Source organism: Symphalangus syndactylus, chromosome 14 (assembly GCF_028878055.3).
Source record: "Symphalangus syndactylus isolate Jambi chromosome 14, NHGRI_mSymSyn1-v2.1_pri, whole genome shotgun sequence".
NCBI classification, from domain to species: Eukaryota; Metazoa; Chordata; class Mammalia; order Primates; family Hylobatidae; genus Symphalangus; species Symphalangus syndactylus.
The window spans coordinates 29,030,984-29,053,515 of NC_072436.2; the positions used below are offsets into that span (position 1 = coordinate 29,030,984).

Genomic DNA, 22,532 nt, shown 5'->3' on the forward strand with positions numbered 1-22,532 from the left:
AAATGTCTTTGCAGGAAGTCACTAGTATGCTACCCACTGTTAAATTTAATGGACATAATTGGCCTCCTAACAGCATTTAATCGAAGTTAATACTTTTCTGACATTAAACTTTTGGCCACCCTTATCAGTGCCTACATGAAACTAAGTTAATATTTCACGGATTCTTAACCTGTGCTTTACTGTTCTGCACTCTCTCTGTACACACCAATCTCATTTAGTCTCAACTCTTTACAAAAATAACCAAATGCAGATATTTCTCAAATTTCCCATCAAGCCCAGACCTATCTTTTCAAGCGTCTATATTCAGATGCTTTACTTATATATTCCTATATGTGCTATACATTTTTCTCATACTTCGAAAGTCCAAAATTAATTTTTTTTTTCTCTCATCACAAACATTTCACTCCCTTGGTGTTCTCACAGGGTAAATTCTATTTGTTATACCTGATTAAAATGCTAGAAATCTTGACACATCATTTTCCTTCATCCTCCTACATGAAAATACACATCCAGGATATATTCTGCATTGAGCCATCTCTCCCCTCTTTTATTAACACCATCTACTGCACAGATGAGTACAGTCTTTCCTTTAAATTTTGAGCAGCCCACCAACTGGGCTTGTGTTTCCTGCATTGGGTCTCTCTGGATTCATTTGCTACATAGCAGCCAGGATGATCTTTCATGAAATGTAGCTGCTTATGTTATACAGCTTTAAACTCTGCAATCACACCTTGTTGCATTTGGTATCATAGCTAAATTCATGGTCCAAAAGATTTGCCTGGAGGAGATCCCTTCTTTCTCTTGTGAACGTTGTCAGAATCAAAGTAGAGTCACCACTTTTTAGAAAACCCTGACAAATGTTGCCAGGGAAGGCTGTGAAGAGAATGGTTTACATGCAGAAATGCCTGATAACAAGAATTATCAAAAAACATTATACAAAAACTAAAACCTTGTGCAAAGGCCATCTCAACCTGCACAGAAAGAAATACTTCAGCAAGAACATCTGCCCAACAACTACCTATCAAACCTTGAACTGGTGCCACCTACGCTCTTGATCCTTGAAGCCAAGAATAATTATCTCAAAAAACTTTATAATCCTCCTCATTTTTCCTTTAAAAACCTTCGTCTTTCTTTACCTTCCTGAATATGCACAAGGTTTACTGTGGCACATGTATTCCCATTGCAATGTCCATTCCTGAGTAAATATCATTTTATTTTAGGGAGTCTCTCTCAGTTTGTTGTTTAGGTAGACCCTCTTATTACTCATTTCAGACTAATTTTCCTTTTCCTCACTATGCTTTAGCTCCCGATCCTCATTCAAGTTCCTTCAATCCTGTCACAGAGCTTTGTTCTTTTGGTTCCTCTTGGTGGAATGCTTGCCCCCATCTCTGGACCCAGTTAAATCTTAATCACATATCAAATTGCAACTGTACTGTCATAGTCCATGGTTGGATTAGCTGACCCCTATTATAAACTGTCATAGCACCCTGTTCTTTCCTTTACAACACATATAACTGTTTATAACCATCTTTTACTTCCAGAATATTACAGCTTTTATTACTATTTTAGTGTCACAGGATGACACTGGTGTTATTAATGTTATAAAAACAGAACCATAAGCAGAATTTACAGTTCTTTCTGAATAAGACGGGGATACCATGAAACTCTGTTTTACCCTGTAGAGACCCTCTGGCTATGTTTTAGGTAAGAGCTGTCAAATATAAATTGTTTAAATACATTTTTATTTGTATGTTCAGATTGCTTAAATTCTTAAATATTGTTCATCTAATTATTTGTAGCATTTATTAATATTCAGACACATATTCTGGCCTCAAATATTGGTTCTGCCATTACCTGTCTCTGTGACCTTGTCCAAAAGTTATTTAACCTTTGAGATCTTTCCTTTACAGAGCATAAGAATAAAACATAGCTAACTAGGTTGAAAAATTAAGTAAGATTTTATATATATATATATATATATATACATATATATATATATGTAGTATGTAGCATGCCCATTGGTCCTTAGTAAGCATTTAATAACTGTGAGCAATCCATATCTTTTCCTACACAATATTTATAACTCTAAAGTGCATGGTTTGCATATCTTTTGTTCACTGTTTACCTCCAGGTGCTTACCAAAAAACTTGCCACATGATAAAACATTTTTAAAACATGAATAGATAAATGAAGATAAATGTGAATATTTGCTAATTTATTTTACACAAATAATTGCCAAGCCTGCAGTTAAATTTAGAGTAAAATTCTATATAAGATGGAGACATGTTAGAACTACCCAAGATCAATAGTTATAAGAGTAAGTATATTATATTACAAGAGTAAATATCTAGGGAGATTTCATTTTCTGATATTTAGAAATGATCCACAACACTTAAAGAGGAACAAAATGTTTTGAAATACGAGCTTTCAGAATTCTGTAAGTTTTGGATTTAAAGTTATATTCCTAAAATGTAAATAGGTATTACATGAAAAGTAAGTTCTGTAATAGAATCATTTTGGAGAATTCTATTTAAAGAAAATCGACATATATACATTCTAATTACAGTAGAATTTCTTATACTTTTAGCATTTTAGGCATATTTTCTCTAAATAACATTGAACATTTTATTATACATTATCTTGTGGAAAGTATGTTCTGAAGAACATTTATGAAGGAGCATTGATGAAAATGATATTTGAAGAGAAAGGAGAAGGAGACAGTGGTTTGACATAGAGATTCACTTGGTTATATTAACCTAGAAAAATAAATCTCCTTTACTTAATCTAATCTATAGATTAGAAGTAATAATCTCTTTTTATTAGGCGGCTATGAGAATCAAGTTGAATCATAATTACAGAAACACTTAGAAAATTAAGAGGACTACAAATATAGAAATTATAATAGTAATCCCATGTAAGATTGTAAGAGGCTTAAAGCCACATTAGTTGTTAATTAGATACAATTAATTTTAAACTACCTTTTTCTACTTATCATGTCCAATTTCAAAAACAAAAATGTGTGAAAGGTACTCAGGATGCCTGTAAATAATAATTATTTTCAATTTCAAGTTATTAAAATATCATAGCTGGCTGGGTGGGTGGCTCACGCCTTTAATCCCAGCACTTTGGGAGGCTGAGCGGGGCAGATCACTTGAAGCCAGGAGTTCAAGACCAGCTGGCCAAGATGATGAAACCCTGTCTCTACTAAAACTACAAAAATTAGCTGGGCATGGTGGTGCACGCCTGTAATCCCAGGTACTCAGATGACTGAAGCAGGAGAATTGCTTGAACTCAGGAGGCAGAGTCTTCAGTGACCCAAGACTGTGCCACTGCACTCCAGCCTGGGCAACAGAGTGAGGCTCTGTCTCTAAATAAATAAATAAATAAATAAATATTTTTAAAAAGTCATAACTACTCAATGTGTGCCAGAGATTACTTCTGTATATGATATTTCCCCAAATTGGTTAGAGGTTGGATTTCTAAAAGTATGCTCTCATGGATGTTTGCATATACGAATGCCTTGACAATGCCAGCTCGCATTGAGGGTTGGTGTAAACGATCATGCACAGACACTCTGAAGGGCACTTTTTCTTCTATAGCAAGAAAATCCATGGCCATGGAAGGTTAATATATTACTCTAAAGGTGGTTGTTCAAATGCTGAGTATTATATAAAAATTGGATTTTTGAATAGTTTTAGGAAATGTAGTCCAGGCATAGTGGCTCACGCCTGTAATCCCAGCACTTTGGGAGGCCGAGATGGGATAATCTCCTGGGGCCAGGAGTTCTAGACCAGCCTGGGCAACACAATGAGACCCTGTTTCTACAACTAATTTTAAAAATGTAGCCAGGTGTGGTGGTGCTTGCCCGTAGTCCCAGCTACCTGGGAGGCTTAGGTAGGAGGATTACTTGAGCCTGGGAAGTCAAGGCTGCAGTGAACCATTATGATGCCATTGCACTCCAGCCTGGGTGACAGAGTAAGGCCCTGTCTCAAAATATATATATATATATATATAATAAAATAATAAAAATATATATATTAGTATATATGGTACATAACATTTATTAATATAATTCCTTACCATACAAAATATCCTCATGCATTAATAAGAAAAAGATAATAAGCACCAGAAGAGAAAGAACTAATAAAGAACTAGTAAAGTTAAGGGGAGGAAAGACCAATCACAGAATATTATAATTCCAGGTAGGAATATTACATGCTACAACCATTCTTGAGAACAATTTACCATTGTACACTTTAAAAAATCACGTTTAATCCAGAAATCTCCCTTTTCATGTTTCTTAGTGGTTTAATTGGATTATTTTTGGCAAATTGAGAGCACACCTCTTCCGCTTCAGTGTTCTCGCATACTCTCCCATGGAAGATCTCAATTGGAGAGTCATTTGCCTATTTTGACATCACTATTTTACCTGCTGCTACATCTCACTAATTTCATATGAGTAATGTATTAGTTAAAATATATCTGTTATTGTAACACACAGGCCAAAAACTGTGTAATGGCTCAAATGAGATGGAAATTTATTTTTTGATCATACAGAGTAAAAATAAATGTCTCTGATTGATGTTTCTCAAAGCAATGGTGATATTTGTATCCAGGCTTCCTTCATTTGGAATTCTGCCATCTATCACAAAGGACTTCCAAGAGTTCAGTGATCATTAGTATCAAGCAAAAGAAATTAAAAAGAGTTTAGAGGAAACCATATGGAAGATTTTATGGACAGACTGGAAGTAAAGCACATACCTTCTGATCGCTTTTTGTTGTCTAAAGCTTCGTCATATAACCTCCTCCCCCATAACTCTGTGGTAGGCTGGTAAATGTTGTTTAGCTCCCTGTGAGAAAGAAGAAACGGTCTTGATGAATACCTTGCCTGTTTCAGCCAGAAGGTACAAGATAAATTATGCTTCCAGGACAATATTTTTAACAACATGTATTAGTGTTTTTATTTGACAGTTACAAATTTACGTTTTTGCTGTGTAGCACCCACTACAGATTATAATTTATTTGAAAACCTAAAAATTCAAAGTGTTCATGCCTTAAGGTTTCCGTTTCTTTGCTGTGCTTTATTCTGCTTCTGCTCTGTTACAGACATCCACTTCTTTAAAAGCAACTTTAGGCCAGGTGTAATGGGTCACACCTATAATCCCAACACTTTCAGGGACTGAGGGAGGAGGATCCCTGGAGACCAGGAGTTTGAGACCAGCCTAAGCAATATAACAAGACCCCATCTCTACCAAAACAAAAATGTTTAAAAATTAGCCAGGTTTAGTGGCCTGTCCCTGTAGTCCCAGCTACTTGGGAGGCTGAAGCTGGAGGATCACTTCAGCCCAGCAGTTTGGGGCTGCAGTAAGCTATGACTGTGCCACTGCAGTCTGGCCTGGGCAAGAGAGCAAGACCCTATCTTTAAAAAAGCAACTTTATTTTACCTGTTTCCTTTTAACTTCTTTCCCTTTCACCAAAAGTATTTTAACTTATTACTTTTTTATCTTTCAACTTTTTTCTATTGTCCAAAGTCCTGTTATGTAAATGGTATAAAAAAGGTTTCATATTTCTCCAATAATATGTCTTATTCAAATAATTAACTCAATCATATAGGTATTTAAATATGTATGATTTTATGAATGATCAACAAAGGCAAGTTATAAATGAAGCAAACAATTGAAGGGAACAATTGGTAAACTAATGGTTGTCTTATCTCTGAATTCCTAAATATTATTTTTAAAAGTACTTTGTTAAAGTAGCGTAAGCCCATAATTAAAAAAGATAAAATAAAGCCTAAAAATACTTACAGTGAAAAGCAACTTGCCAATGCCTCTATATCTACTTCAACCCCAGTTCTCAAAATTAACCCCTTTAAATTGTTTCTTCTTGCAGTTATTTCTTTTTATTTTTTCTAAATAAGGTTTCTACTTTTATTCCAAATGCTCTAATAGATCGGCCATATATGTGTCAAAAATGTTGCCAAAGGTACACTCACCAAACATATAGCTATTTAATGTTCTTCACACTTCTCCCGTTCATACATGGAGATCTTCTTACAGAACTCAATCCTCAAGGATCACAGTAAACTTGTTGGTGCCTTGAGCTGGTGACCTTTTGTGTACCTGGGAATTTATTTTGCCTCTCTCTTATTTATAGGGTATAAACCTACCCATTTGCTTTGCAAAAGCTGGACCCAGGAAGAGGTGAATGTGCCACAGTTGATGCGTAGGTTTTTAATCAATCCTTCAGTTTTCAACAGGTAACTTACTCCGGACTTCCGGAGTGGCCTGTGCTTCTGCATCTGAAGTATCTCACATTCAAATTACTCACAGACTATACCATGTTCTCTACCATGTAGAAAATGGGTCTTGCTGGATGGCTCCCAATGATAAATAGTATCTGGAGATTCTAACTGCACTGTACTCAGATTTTTGACAAGTCTTTCTTTCCAATCCCAGCCTTTTGCCGTACTCAGTTTCTTCCCATGAGACTATACAAGGCTCCGTGACACAATCGGCTTTTAGCTCATTGGCATTCCACACTGCAGTCACTCAGATAATAACTTTGCTTCCTAAATCAGTTTACCGCTCTTCTACTTCCCTTTTAGTCTTCAAATTTTGTTGAAATATCAGATCCACTGTGGCCTTTCCTCCAGTTCTCTTTGTCCTTGGGAATATAAACTCTTTTATTTTATTATTAAATTGAGAAGATGTAAATATATGAGGCCAACCTCCAATAATTAATTTAATTTCTAATTAAGTTTTTAGGGCGATAGCAGAGTATTATATATGCCTGAGCTGTTTATTTCCAGCCGTATTTATTCCTGAAATCTGTGTTTTAATGCTCTAGAGAGCTAAGCTAATCAGGCACAAATATAAAAGAAAATGATTTCTACTCTTAAGCCTAGACTGAAGCTAGACATGTGCAATAGTGCATGCTTTCTTCCCCTGGAAAACATGTTCTCTTTCACTTAGTCTTGTCATGCGAGGACAGTATTTCAATAAAGAAAGCAAATGCAGCTCATTTTTATCAGTTCAGACACCATAAAGATGGGGGGAGAAGGACTCTAAGGAGGAGGATGAAGAAAACAGGTGTTCAGAAAACAGGTTTCATACTTAGCTCAGCTTTAACCCTAAAATATGGCACTACACTTTCCCCAATATTTGGGGAATAATATCTTTATATTAAATGTATAATGTTAAACACCCTGTTTGTATATAGAATTGTAAATTTCACTTAAGCCTCATAGTATAAGGATATTTCTATTAAATCAAAAATAGCAATGAGATTATTTAGCTCTTATAATAAATTAATTACAAAAATGTATACTAACATCAAAAATGCTTAAGATTTTTTTATTGGTGACGGACAGTAAACTGCTAAATAATTATTAAAATATTTATATAAGTTAAAAGCTTCTGATAATTTGTTTCTTCTCTTCCATTGCCTCCTCTAAAGCAGAAGTTTGTAAACTATAGCTTGTAGGTAAAGTCTACCTCTCCACCTGTTTTTGTAAATTAAGCTCTATTAGAACATAGTTATATTCATCTGTTTACATATTGTCTAAAGCTACTTTTTTTGATATAACAGAAAACTTAACTAATTGCAACACAGCCTATATGCCCAATAAAACTAAACTGTTTAATACACAGAAAAATTTTTCCAACCTCTGATTTAGAGCAATGTTCTGTGTAACTTCCAGAATCTGATGCAAGAGCAGCTTCTTCATATTAAAAGATTTTTCACTCAGCTGATTTTCAAATTGATAGTAACAAACTGATTTTAAATGGAAACCAAACATGCTAATGTGTCTATGTGTATAGCACGTTTTCATGAAATCCTGAAAACTGTCAAAGTTGTGCATCTTACTTACAAATTTTAATGTCAATTTCTCTCATTTATTTGTGGCAGGGATATGTCAGTATACTCATATTTAGAATAAAAAGATGATGTTTAAGACTTAATCCATTAGTAAGCTGCAATTCATGTAATCTACATATAATTGACAGAGCCTGGCAATTTTTCTTTACAATTTTTAATAACCCTTCTATAATATAAATTGAAATTAATTTCAAAACAATAAAAAGGAAATTAAAAATATAAAAATAAAAATATTATCTCTAAAACACAAACAATGGGACTGAGACACATCTATTAACTGATGTGATAGCTGATATGATAAGTGTATGCTATATAAACTAAAGCACCACTAACATCAACCTTGCAATTGCAGTGATATATTTACAAATATCTAAAAAAAACGTGAAGTTCAATTTGAAATATGAGATCAAAATCAAGTCTGGAGACATGTTTTATTTGGTCCTGAAAAGTGCTCACATATTGCTATAATTAGTATGAAAATATCACTAGTAGTATAAGTGCCATAACTATGTTTTTAAAAAGCCCTGAAGTAAAAAGATGTAATGAGAGAAAAGATGGGAGAATAAAACAGGAGAAAATAATTCCCTATATATTCTCCAACATGAATATATCTTGTTACATATGGTAAGAGTCAAATTAAGGACTGGCCAGCTGGGCAGTTGCCCATGACACTTAAATATAAAATATAGAATTTTCAAAATGAAACAATTTGGAGACATATAAATCAGCCCTGCTTTCACTTAGAGAGTGATGTCTTTTTATTTTTCATTTTCCCAGCTCTATCAAGACACAACTGACAAACAAAAATGGTATATATTTAAGGCATACAATGTGATGTTTTATGTATACATTGTGAAATGATTACCATAATCAAACTAATTAACACATCTATCACCTCACATACCATTTTGGAGGATGGGAAAACACTTAAAATTGACTCTCATCAAAGTATACAATACAGTATGATTAAATAATATTTTTTAAAACAAAAATTATTTTATCTATATATATATCCATAGCAAAATGGTTACTGGCATCAAGCAAATAAACATATTTATCAGCTCACATAGTTAATGCATTTTATTTTTGTGGCAAGAGCATTTAAAATCTACTCTTTTGGCAAAATCATAAATATGTTTATTTAAAAAACAAAACAAACAAAAATTATTTAACATAAGATATTGTCCAGTACATTTCATTAAGCCATGTGTACATTCTGTTGCAAAGAATGGGTGAATTTGTCCAGGGTATTCCAGCTGGTGGTGATCTGACTTGGAACTGGAATCTGAAATTCTGTTTGTTTGTATAATGTATTCTACATTTGTCCTTCTGTATTTCTGTAGGCGTTACAAGGTATTTTTCTTTGTTTGTTTTGTTTTGTTTTGTTTTGTTTTGTTTTTTAATTTTTATTTTAAGCGCAGGGGTACATGTGGAGGTTTGTTACTTAGGTAAACTTGTGTCATGGGGGTGTGTTGTATGGATTATTTTATCACCCAGGTATTCGATCTAGTACCCATAGTTATTTTTCTTGAATCTCTCCCTCCTCCCACCCTCCATCATCCTATAGGCCCCAGGGTGTGTTCTTCCCCTCTATGTGTCCATGTGTTCATCATTTAGCTATTTTGCCGCCACTTATAAGGGAGAATATGTGGTATTTGGCTTTCTGTGCTTGTGTTAGTTTCCTAAGGATAATACCCTCCAGCTCTATCCATCTCCCTGTTAAATACACACACACAATCAATCAAATACAAAAATTACAAACACCAAACTTAATACAGAGTCAATGTCCCAGACATTGTGATAATGTCCCTTTATAAGACTACGTCTCATAATTAGGATAAAATCTCTGACTTCAAAAGCTTATATTTACTAAAGTTATGATAAACATATGCACATACATACATAAACACAAAGGCACACACACATCCTCTCACATATAGACACACATATGTAGACATACATACATACTAGAGGGAAGGAGGAAAGAGAGTGGAGGAAAAGAGAAAGCTGACCATGTGGAAATCCAAGAGAAGATTATGAGAAGTGATTTCAGGAAATATCAATGCCTTGAAGAGTTCCAACTGTAAATTCATTATTATACATGATTTCAAGCCTTTTACATATTTTAATTCTATATTTTTCTTGCTAAATCAATTTCTGGGTTCACTTACACATCTTGATTAGACTTTCTTCCTACAAGACAAAGAACATACCTAAATGACAAAATTATCTTTTGGTATTTAAAGTAAATGCATGGTTACGTTACAGTACTAACTTCCTGTGAAAATCAGCTTTGCATTAGTATATAATGATGTGCTCCCTAAAATACTTGGAAAAGCAATAAACATAAAATTAGTCATGTAAGTGGAAGACATACATTTTGAGAAATGTATTATTAGGCAATGTTGTTGTATTAGTATGTTTTCACGCTGCTGATAAAGACATAGCCAAGACTGGACAATTTACAAAAGAAAGAGGTTTGGTGGACTTACAGTCCCACATCCTGGGGAGGCCTCACAATCATGGTGGAAGGTGAAAGGCACATCTCAACATAGCGGCAGACAAGATAAGAGAGCTTGTGCAAGGAAACTCCCCTTTTTAAAACCATCAGAGCTCATGAGACTTATTTGCTGTCATGAGAACAGTATGGAAAAGACTTGCCCCCATGATTCAGTTACCTCCCACCAGGTTCCTCCAACAACATGTGGGAATTCAAGATGAGATTTGGGTGGGGACACAGCCAAACCATATCAGTTTTCACTGTGCAAATATCATAGAAGGTACTTACACAAACCTAGATAGTATAGGCTACTACACACCTAGGCTATATGGTATATCCTATTGCTCTTGTTAGTGGTGGAGAATCCAGACCAGTCTCCAGCAACCTCAATTCTTGCCTCCTCAGAAGAAAGAATTTGACTGAAGTGCATAAGACAGAAGAAGACACCGAGACAAGTTTTAAAGCAGGAGTGAAAGTTTATTAAAAAGCTTGAGAGCAGGAGTGAAAGGAAATACAGTACACTTGGAAGAAGGCCAAGTGGGCAACTTAAGAGATCAAGTGCATGGTTTGACCTTTTGACTTGGGGTTTTGTACGTTGGCATACTTCTGGGTTCTTGCATTACTTTTTCCCTGATTCTTCTCTATGGGTTGGCTGTCTCCATGATCAGTGGCCTGCTAGCACTTAGGAAGGAGCAGGCACAGTGTGTTTACTAGAGTTGTACTCATGCTCACTTGAGGCATTCTTCTCTTACCAGTGGGGCATTTCTAGAGAAAGTTCATATACCAGTTAAACTCTGCCGTTTCTTCCCTTTAATGTGCATGCTTGAGCTCAGTCACCCAACTCCTGAGATCTTATTGGGAAGTTGCTGATCACCAGACTCTTGTGTTTTCTATCTATCAGAAGATTGTCCTTCCCTGGCGCTGGTTGTGACAAATTATTATTTTAAAGAGACAGTTAACAACCATCTGACCATCACCTTATAGTTGCCTGACATTCTGGTGTGGGCTGTGGCAGTGGGTGGGGAGGCTCTGCTGCCCTGCTCATGCCTGACTAGCTACCTACCGTAACATTTCATCTCTGTCCTATGGGTTTCTTGTGCCTGCAGCCTTGGGCTGGCCTATATCTTTGTCTCTATGAATTTATAGTGACTCTTACTTAAAGCATTTTAGCAACAAAATGATTTTTTTCCTCATATTCCCATTTCCCATGTTCTTTAAGTAGATGAGAAGCCTGTTTTTCAGCTAACTGCCAGAAGGGGCTGGACTCCCTTCTCCACCCCTTCAAATACGACCTTGAAGGTTTTGATGCATGTTGAGAAGATGGAAGTAATTAGAGAAAGGGAGGCTACAGGAGAAAGTGAGAGGAATACTCATGAAAAGCCTTCATGTGCTCACGAAAACAGCAGCCCTTGCATTCTAGAAGGCAGTGTTTATTTAACCTCTTGATGTAATGTAGTAACTTCTGGAGGACTTGGGGCTCGGGGGAAAAACTCACAGGTGACGAAGGAAAAATTTTCCCTCCTCCCAAAGGGGTGCCAACTCAAAGAAAAGGAAGTAGGTGGGACCTTAAAGGGTCAAAGTGAGGCCCTATGCAAGCAGACAAACTGCTTTAAAGGCCACCAGAAACTTGGCCCTGGGGCATAACAGGAATGAAAACCATATGGTAAGTCATAAGGAGCTGGCAGAACCAAGGTTACAATTAGTGACTGGCCTGGCAATTCGCCAGCAGACAGGGAAAGGGTTGGAGATCATCTGAGCTGGTAGGATAAAAAAATATATAAATCTTAGGGATATCCACAAAGAGCCCATGTCTTTGCCGCCTGCAAGTGCAGTAAAAATCATAGGTGCACAAATAACAGAGTGTGTCTAAGTCATGTGTCATATGAAATGAAAGCAAAGGGGCAATTTGCCCATGAGGCAAATGGTCCAGCTGGTGTCCAAGGCCATTTCATCATATTGGTGCAAAAGTAACTGCAGTTTTTGCCCATTGGGCAAAAACTGCAGTTACTTTTGCACCCCAACTTAATAAAACAGACACAGAGAAGACAGGTAAATAAGCAGCGCAGTTTCTTGGGAAAGCCAATTTTAATTGAAAAAGCAGAGGAAACCCCAGACATAGCACAGTTTTAGGCTTTAGCTCTACCGTTCTCACAAGCCTTCTGTCCATCAGGGCCATTAGTGCCTCAGTTCTACTGGGAGTAGACCCCAAGCTCCTTCCCACCCCTACAAGCCACCCATCAGTGTGAGCTGAGAGATCAGCCAGGGGGTGTGGGGGCAAGCCTCTTGTTCCCAAGAGAAATTGTTCTAAATGTTGGTTAGTAAGCAGGAGAGTGAAAAGACAGAAGAAAACTGCATACAGGAGTTGAACATCTCCAGACAAAGGAGGTGAAGCGTAGAAGTATCTTACCACTGGGGAATGTACCTGAGCCATGTGGAAACTGGGTATGTTATTGGTGGTAGGTGCCCAAGTTACTGGCAGTGAATCCGTATGAGTCTGCAGCAACCTCAATTCTTGCTTCCCCAGAAGAAAGAATTCGACTGAGGGGCATAAAGCAGAAGACACCAAGGCAAGTTTTAGAGCAGAAGTGAAAGCTTATTAAAAAGCTTTAGAGCAGGAGTGAAAGGAAGTAAAGTACACTTGGAAGAGGGCTAAGTGGGCAACCTAAGAGATCAAATGCATGGTTTGACTTTTTGATGTGTATAGTTGACGTGTTTCTTGGATCTTGCATTCTTCCCGTGATTCTTCCCTTGGGGTGGGCTGTCTGCATGAGTAGTAGCCTGCGAGCACTTGAGAGGGGAGCATGTGCTGTGTTTACTGGAGTTGTACACAGGCTCACTTGGGACGTTTTTCCCTTCCCAGTGTGGCATTTCTAGAGGAAGGTCATATACCAGTTAAACTCCGCCATTTTGCCTCTTAATGCACATGCTTGAGCCCACTCACCCAACTCCTGAGATCTTATTGGAAAGCTGCTGATTATCAGTTTTAGGTGTTTTCTATAATATCTACTGGAAGACTGCCCTTCCCTGCTGCCAGCTGTGACCAATTTTTTTTTTTTTTTTTTTTTTTTTGAGACGGAGTCTAGCTCTGTCACCCAGGCTGGAGTAAGTGGCACCATCTTGGCTCACTGCAAGCTCCGCCTCCTGGATTCACACCATTCTCCTGCTTCAGCCTCCTGAGTAGCTGGGACTACAGGCGCCTGTCACCGCTCCTGGCTAACTTTTTGTATTTTTAGTAGAGACAAGGTTTCACCATGTTAGCCAGGATGGTCTCGATGGTCTTGATCTCCTGACCTCGTGATCTGCCCGCCTCGGCCTCCCAAAGTTCTGGGATTACAGGCGCGAGCCACCGCACCCAGCCGAGATCTGACAGTTTTATCAGAGGTTTCCACTTTTGCATCTTAATCATTTTCTCTTGCAGCTGCCATGTAAAAAGTACGTTTTGCCTCCCACCATGATTCTGAGGCCTCCCCAGCAATGTGGAACTGTAAGTCCAATTAAACCTTTTTTTTTTCCCCCAGTCTCAGATATGACTTTATCAGCAGCATGAAAACAGTCTAATACAGTAAATTGGTACCAGTAGAGTGGAGTGCTGCTGTAGATACCCGAAAATGTGGAAGCAACTTTGGAACTGGGTAACAGGTGGAGGTTGCAGCAGTTTGGAGAGCTCAGAAGAAGACAGGAAAGTGTGGGAAAGTTTGGAACTTCCTAGAGACTTGTTGAATGGCTTTGACTAAAATGCTGATATCGATGTGGACAATAACATCCAGGCTGAGGTGGTCTCAGATGGAAATGAGGAACTTTTTGGGAATTGGAGCAAAGGTGACTCTTGTTATGTTTTACCAAAGAGACTGGAGGCATTTTTCCCCAGAGATTTGTGGAACATTGAACTTGAGAGAGATGATTTAAGGTATCTGGCAGAAGAAATTTCTAAGCAGCAAAGCATTCAAGAAGTAACTTAGGTGCTGTTAAAGACATTCAGTTTCAAAAGAGAAACAGAGAATAAAAGCTTGGAAATTTTGCAGCCTGATAATGTGATAGAAAAGAAAATCTCATTTTCTGAGAAGTTTTTCAAGTCAGCTGTAGAAATTTGCATAACTAGCAGAATGTTAATCACCAAGACAATGTCTCAGGGGCATGGTCAGAGATCTTTGTGCCAGCACCTCCCGTCACAGGCATGGAGGTGTAGAAGGAAAATTTGGTTTCGTTGTCCAGGCACAGGGTCCCTGTGCTGTGTGCAGCCTAGGGACTTGGTGCCCTGCATCCCAGCAGCTTCAGCCATGGCTGAAAGGGGCCAACATAGAGCTCAGGTCATGGCTTCAGAGGGTGCAAGCCTCAAGCCTTGGCAGCTTCCATGTGGCGTTGAGCCTGCAAGTGCACAGAAGTTAAGAATTGAGGTTTGGGAGTCTCCAACTAGATTTCAGAAGATGTATGGAAATAGAAGTTTGCTTCAGGGGCAGGGCTTTCATGGAGAACCACTGCTAGGGCAGTGCAATAGGAAAATGTGGGGTTGGATCCCCCACACATTGTCTCTACTGGGGGAACACCTAGTGGAGCTATGAGAAGAGGGCCACCGTCCTCCAGACCCCAAAATGGTAGAAACACTGCCAGCTTGTACCTTGTGCCTGGAAAAGCTGCAGACACTCAACATCAGTCCATGAAAGCAGCCAGGAGGTAGGCTGTACCTTGAAAAGCAACATAGGCAGAGCTGCCTAAGACCATGGGAACCCACTTCTTGCATTAACATGACCTAGATGCAAAACCTGAAGTCAAAGGAGATCATTTTTGAGCTTTAAGATTTGACTGCCCCAGTGGATTTCAGACTTGCATGGGGCCTGTAGCCCCTTGGTTTTGGTCAATTTCTCCCGTTTGTAATGACTGTATTTACCCAATACCTGTACCCCCATTGTATCTAGGAAATAACTAGCTTGCTTTTGATTTTACAGGCTCAGGCAGAAGGGATTTGCCTTGTCTCAGATGAGACTTTGGACTATGGACTTTTGGACTTTTGGGACTGTTGGGAAGGCATAATTGATTTTGAAATGTGAAGACGTGATGCCAGGTGCAGAATGATACGGTTTGGCTCTGTGACCCTATTCAAATCTCATCTTGAATTGTACTCCCATAACTCCCAAGTTTTGTGTGAGGGACCTGGTGGGAGATAATTTGAATCAAGGGAGTGGTTTCTTCCATACTTTTCATAGTGAATAAGTCTACGAGATCTGATGGGTTTATCAGGAATTTCCACTTTTGCATATTCTTCTTTTTCTCTTGCCACCACCATGTAAGAAGTGCCTTTCACTGCCCCCATGATTCTGAGGCCTCCCCAGTCATGTGGAACTATAAGTCCAATTAAACCTCTTTTTCTTTCCAGTCTCAGGTATGTCTTTATTAGCAGCATGAAACGAACAAATACACTTGTGTAACCAAAACCCAAAGATTACCTTTCACCATCCTTTACAGTGAGTCACAATCTTCCCCATAGTGAAATCAATTTTGTTTTATAGTCCTATAAATATCAAGAAAGACATTAAATTACTAGGTCATATGGTAGCTCTATGATAAACTTACACTCAATTACCAATGAGTTTTGTCCTAGCAATGTTCTGGATGTTGTGTATCTTCCTCAACATTTGGTTTAGTTTTCATCATTCTACTAGGTTTCTAGTAATTTCTCACATTGACGTAGTTGCTATTCACTAATCAGTAGTGATATTGGGTATCTTTTCAAATCCTTGGTAACCATTCATATATCTTATTTTGTGGAAAGTCTCTTCAACATTATTTTTATACTTTGCCTATTAAAAAATTGGGTTTGGAGTTGTTATTTTGTTGTTGTAGTTTTTGTTTCTGAGACAGATTCTCATGCTGTCACTCAGGCTGAAGTGCAGTGGCATGATCACCACTCACTGTAGCTTCGACTTCCACTGGCTCAGGTGATCCTTCCACTTAAACCTCCTGAGTAGCTGGGACTACAGAACATTCCACCATGCCAGCCTAATTTTTGTATTGTTTGTAGAGATGGGGTTTTGATGTGTTTCCCAGGCTAGTCTCAAACTCCTGGGTTCAAGCAATACACCCATCTTGGCCTCCCAAAGTGCTAGGATTACAGTCGTGAGCCACCACACTCAGCCAGGAGTTATTTTATGTATTTTGTTTATGAAGATTTTTGTCAGATATATGTATTATTAATATTTTCTCTAAATCTGCAGCTGGCCTATTCTTCTGATAAAAAGGGGAATCAATTAGTTTATTTTACTTTATTTTCAGTGTTTGTGAGTTCTGTCTGAAAAAAAGTTTTTTTTTAATCATGGTAATTAGTGTATTCTGTGTTTCCTTTTTGAAGCTATACAGTTTTCACTGTAAAATTTAGATTTACAATCCTCCCTGTCACCTTTGTGTGGTATGAAATATAGCTCAGCATTGTTTATTTTTGTTCCTATAGGTTCAGTTTTTCTAGCAAAATGTATGAATATCTATTGCCTTTGCTTTTATTGGCACCTTTATAAATAATCATTTATTGTATATATGTATATTTAATTTTGCTCTCTGTTTCACTATTTGTCTAATCTTGCAGAAACTTCACACTATTTTAATTATCATAGGTTTATAGTAAAACTTAAAATATGATAGTATGGAGTCTTCCAAATTTATTCTTCTTTGTCAAGATAATTGTGATAAATCCATAGATTTTATATCAGTGTATAAGTTTTACTTCATTTTTATGAAATTCTACAAAAAAAATTTGGAATATTAATCAGAATTGCATTGATTCTATAGGTCACTTTGGCGGAAACAACATTTTTATGACATTACATCTAACAACTAGAAGCATTGTATATCTATTTATTTAGATTATAATAATTTTTTCTCACTAATGCTTTGTGTTTATCAGTAAGCATATTTTACACATCTTTTATTAAATCTATTTCTTGTGTTTTATGTTATTTTTCTGCTATTGCCACTGAAAGTTTTATTCAATTTCTAAGGTTTTTTTAAATATATGTATGTATAGAATTGCACTTGCTTTTTCATTTAAACTTTTTTCATGTACCTTTGTTGATTTCACTTCTTCGATTTAGTAGGCTTAGGGTAGATTCCTTTTTATTTTTATATAAACAATCCTGTTCAACTGATAAAATCAATTACACTTTTTTAATGCCATTTATACTATTTATTTATTTTTATTGCCTTATTGCACTGAAAAGACCACCAGTAAAAGCTAAATAGTAGTTATGACAGAAGATATGCTTGACATTTTTCTAACATTAGGGAGAAATCATATTGTTCCATTAAGTAGAAGATAATTGTTGATTTCTCTAGATGCTCTTTCTTCATATGAGAAAGTTCCCTTTTGTTGCTACTTTGCTGAGGGGTTTTTATCATGAATGGATACTAATTTTGTAAAATAATTTTTCTGCAGCTATTGAGATCATATAATTTCTATCAATCACATTCTGTGACTGTAAGGAAATACCTGGGTTGATTTTGAAATGTCAAATCAACTTTGCATTTCTGAGGTAATCACCTCTTGTTATAATGTGTTTTCCTTTCTACAATATTGCAGAAATCAATTTGATAATTTTCTTAAAAATTTTGACAACTATGTTTATATCAGTTAGTAAATTGTATTTTTATAATGTCCTCAGCAAGGTACAATATTAAGATTACAGTAGGTGATTAAACATGCTAGGACATTTTTCCATCTGCCAATTTTCTAAAATAGTTGTATACAATTTTTTTTCCTAAAATGTTTGATAATATTCACCATTTGAGGTTTCTTTTAAAATTTATTATTTCAATTTATTTAACAGATACAGGGCTTGTGAGGTTGTCTACCTCATCTTGTGTCAGTTTTGTAGATTGGTTGTTTTTCAAAACTGTGCCCCTTTCATCTGTGCTGTCGACTGTGTTGGCCTAAAGTTGTTCATATTATTCTCTTGGCGTCTTTTAAAGTCTGTAAATATATGATGACATTCTTCTATCAACACCAATGTTAATTTATTTGTTCTCTCTTTTTTTCTGGATAAGTCTTGTTAGAGATTTATCAATTTTGCCAATTATTTAGATAACAAACTTTTAACTTTTGATGGCTTTCTCAATTCTTCTTGTTAGGGCAAGAACAATGATCATATTGAGGAAATTACTGCTGCATTTTAAACTCTTTCAGACTCTTTTCATTTCTACTTGCCCTCCACTTTTGTTAATAGCTCAGCCAGCAGACTCTCTTCAACCTAATTTTCAACAAGCCATATTATCTGCTTACCTGAAATGAAACCATAGATTTGCTCCCAATAACTTATTGCCATTCTCCATTCCTCTACGAATGAACTGAAATTCAGCTATTCCGTGCTTCCTTGAAAACAATACTCCTTGATAGGACTATTTTATCCAGATATTTTATATTTTCATAGAAGGAAAGGTCTTCCAGTATTATAATCAGAAGTAATCCTCTATAGGTGATTTTTAACTTTTATAAACTATTTTCTTTTAGTTTTGAATTTTCTCTGATAGGTGATTTTTTTTTTTTTTTTTTTTTTTAATATCTATCTCTGATAATATTTTTTTTTTCTTTTTTTTTATTATACTTTAGGGTTTTAGGGTATATGTGATTTTTAATAAATCAACAATTAGAGACTTCTGAGAGATTCATTTAATATATTTGTCACTCTACTTTAGCTTAAAGAACATCAGGCTTATTTACTTCCTTCAAAAGCAGAGCAATAACTAAAGTTGCCTTTTTTTTGTTTGTTTTCTCCTTTGTGTCAGACACTGAGAAGTGAGGAAGTTGTAAAGCTTTTATCCTTCTTCATTTCTTCTTTTAAAATGTGTATCTTTTAATCTACAATAATTGTGAAGCTAAACTGAGGGAAATATAATTTTATTAGCCTCTCTAACATGACATATTGTAGAGTGATTATATTTCTGATAAATTGTTAACCAAATAGATAAGTCTAGTGAAGTAAAATCTAATTTTGTAATCCAGGCAAAATTCATAATCATCTCTGAAAATTTTCTTATATTCATATCCCTGGAGAATTGTGGCCTTACACAATATTCTGTAAGAGTCATGCATGTTTTTGTAAAAATAGATGTTGTAATGAAAAGAAAACAGACTGTATAAATCCAAGACTTGGGTTTGAAATCCATCTCTGAATTAAGTTAATCTCTTTTTTTTCTGTGTGAAAAATTATGCATATATTAATATCTATCTTCTATGATATAAGAAACAAAAGAGCTTATAAATGCAAAAGTGCTAAAATGCCTGGGAAACACAATATAATTGATTTTATTACTCAGTTGTTAGCTCATTGTACTGCTAGATTTGATGCAGTGGCTAAATAAAAATTTCAAAATCAAAACAAAACAAAACAGAAAACTTGCAATCTAAATGTCTGTCACCTGAAGGTGAACCATAAAAGATCTGAATGTTATTTGTCTAGGGCCAGCCGGTAGAAAGCCTATGTCGAGTTAGTATTTCAATTTCATTATGGGTATTTAAAGAACACACACATTCATACACACTCACTCACCTGGGCCCCATTTTGTAAATTCTATTATGCCAATTGCAGGCTTGGCACAATCACTAAGCAGAGCTGCCATCAAAAGGTCACTTTTACTCATTCCTTTAGAGCCATTAAAGAATAAGCATCAATTACATATTTTGCCTTGACTATTAGAAAGGTCAAAAGTTGTAAAAATGCATACCTTTAACTTAAACATGTGATTATGCTTCCTGAAAATTACAGCTCTTGCATTTATTTATAAAAGATAACAATATTTTCTCAAAAGGCAAGAACTGGCAAAAACCATGAAATTTGTTTTTATAGTTTCATGTTTTTTAGCTGATACACAAATTATCTGTGGTGTTGAGGGAATAATGTTAGGCAAAGAACAAAACAGTGATTTAATTTTTAAAAACGTGTCATTTTAATGATAAAAGTGATTTATGTTTAGTGTAAACAAGAAGAGGTCAATGTTCTAAAAGCAGACTGGAAAACAAACACACACACATACACACAAAAATAGCCCTCTACTTGGTATGCTAAATGAGATATAAGATTACTGCATTTGCAAAAATTGCTTTTGTCTATTTAAAACATATTATTTGCCAGCTACTTTAACTGGTCTCAAATAGTTTTGTCTTTGAAACTGTATAAAATTCTATGGGCTAGGGGACAGGGTGTTTCAAAGAAAGAGAAGAAAATAACTAAAAGTACCTGTTTTTTTTAAACCTGGAGAGCGTTAATTATCAGCCTAGCAATACCACAAACAACACAAAAGTTCCAAAAACACCCTATTCGATTTTAAAAGTTGATTTTGTTTTTCTTGAATTATTTTATTTAAGTGAGTCCAGTCTCAAAAATAATAAGATCAAACAGGAAATAAAATACAAGAAAATAGATAAACTAAGGGTCAATACCTAGAAAAATTACCTTAAACATTTTACATGTCACATTATAATTTTTAATAAAGTAAAATAAAACATGCCAAAAAATGGAATCATGTTACAAATACTGTTTTAAGAAGTGTTTTTAACATATTAAGAATTGTTTTCCATGTACCTATTTCTTTCTGTATGTCATTATTTTTAGTGGCTGCATTTTATTCTGTTAGACAGCTGTATTTATTCTTTATCAATGAAAAGTGTATTTCCAGGCTTTCATATTCAAAAGCATATTTTTCTTCATATATTTTTATGTTTTCCTGAGTATTTAGTAATAAATTACACATATTGGAATCCTTGGATCCAAAGATAAGGGAAAGTTTAAGGATTTGAAGCCACACTAACAATTTCCTTCATCTACTTGTACCAATTTATTTGTCCAAACACATTGTGGGAACTTTTAGTATCACATCATTTGTATCTCTTTATTTAATCAGTTTTTAATTCACAAAAATCAGGGAATTTAAAACTAATAATTATTATTTTTTTCCAAAATTAGGCTTTCTCAGATTTCTGTACAACATTACATAGAAAGACAATTAAAGAAAACACATAAAATGTTGAACCTAAACTCTATCAACTGTGAATTCTACATTCAGCAAAAGTACCTTTAATCTGTGAAGACTAAGTCATTCTCACATTTCTGGGAATTAAGGAAATCTAAAATTAATGTATCCATCATTCAATTCTATGAGGTAAGTACAGTATTACATTTTATAGACAAAACATAGTATCTTGTCCAAGAACTTCATTTCAGAAACAATACTGTTAATCGCTTCATTATTTTTATTTTTATATTTCGTCTTTTTAAATAATTTTTATTTTTTAACTTTTGCAGCGTATTGTAGATGTATATATTTATGTGGTACATTTTATAACTTTTAGTTTTCAGTGCACCCTCAACTATTATATTTTTGCCATATTGTTATCTGAAATACATAAGAGATGTAGGTAGGTTAAATCTGAAAGGGGAATCTCTGTCAGTGGAATGAATAAAAACACAGATCTCTGTCTCCCAAGCATGGTTAGAAATGGAAGAAGTAGAGAATATTTTCTTGCTCCCCACAATGATATATTAATTAGGCTTCTGCATTTTTTAAAATTTGGTTCTATATGCCTTTTAGTGAATGGAGACTCCAAATCTAAATTAAATTATTTGTTAGTCTTAGTTTTCATAGTCTCTTTTCATTTCCATAATTTTTGATTTTCTGTAGACATTTTAGTTTGCAATTGGGCAGATTGCATTAGCTAATAGCCAGTTGCTCTTTTTTGGCTGAAATTTACTCTGATGTTTTAAGAAACTTCTGTGTTCATTAACTAAAAAGTAAAGAAAGCCAAATATTATTTTTCCTTTATCTAACCTTAGATTAATTCATTCAAAGGGCAAGATATGCCAGAGTCATAAAACACTCCTAAGATTATATTGTTTTAATAACAGTAGTAGATTATTTCCCTTAATGGGTAATTATAGTTTGACTTTTACTTGTTCATCCCATAAATTCGTGAAAATCTGTGTTCCAACACAAGAAGCATACACTGAATCATTTTTAAGTTGACCAAGGGAAACTTCAACTACCTTTTAATTCCTACAATAACATATGGGAAACCTATTTTAATTTTTGTACTACAGAGGAGGGCTAACTTTTAAAAAGACATTTCTATTGTTATTCAGCTGGTTAATGACAGAAGTATATTTTGCATCCAGAT

At 35.4% G+C, this 22,532-nt stretch overlaps 1 long non-coding RNA gene across 1 annotated transcript in view; it reads right to left on the reverse strand.

Annotated features, from left to right (window-relative positions):
* Positions 1 to 4,605: 4,605 nt before the first annotated feature.
* The window catches only part of LOC129462342 (uncharacterized), a 97,395-nt gene continuing 79,468 nt past the window's right edge, over positions 4,606 to 22,532 (reverse strand). Inside the window, exon 3 of the long non-coding RNA XR_010115397.1 lies at positions 4,606 to 4,850. This is a non-coding gene — a long non-coding RNA (uncharacterized lncRNA). The remainder of the gene's footprint in view (positions 4,851 to 22,532) is intronic.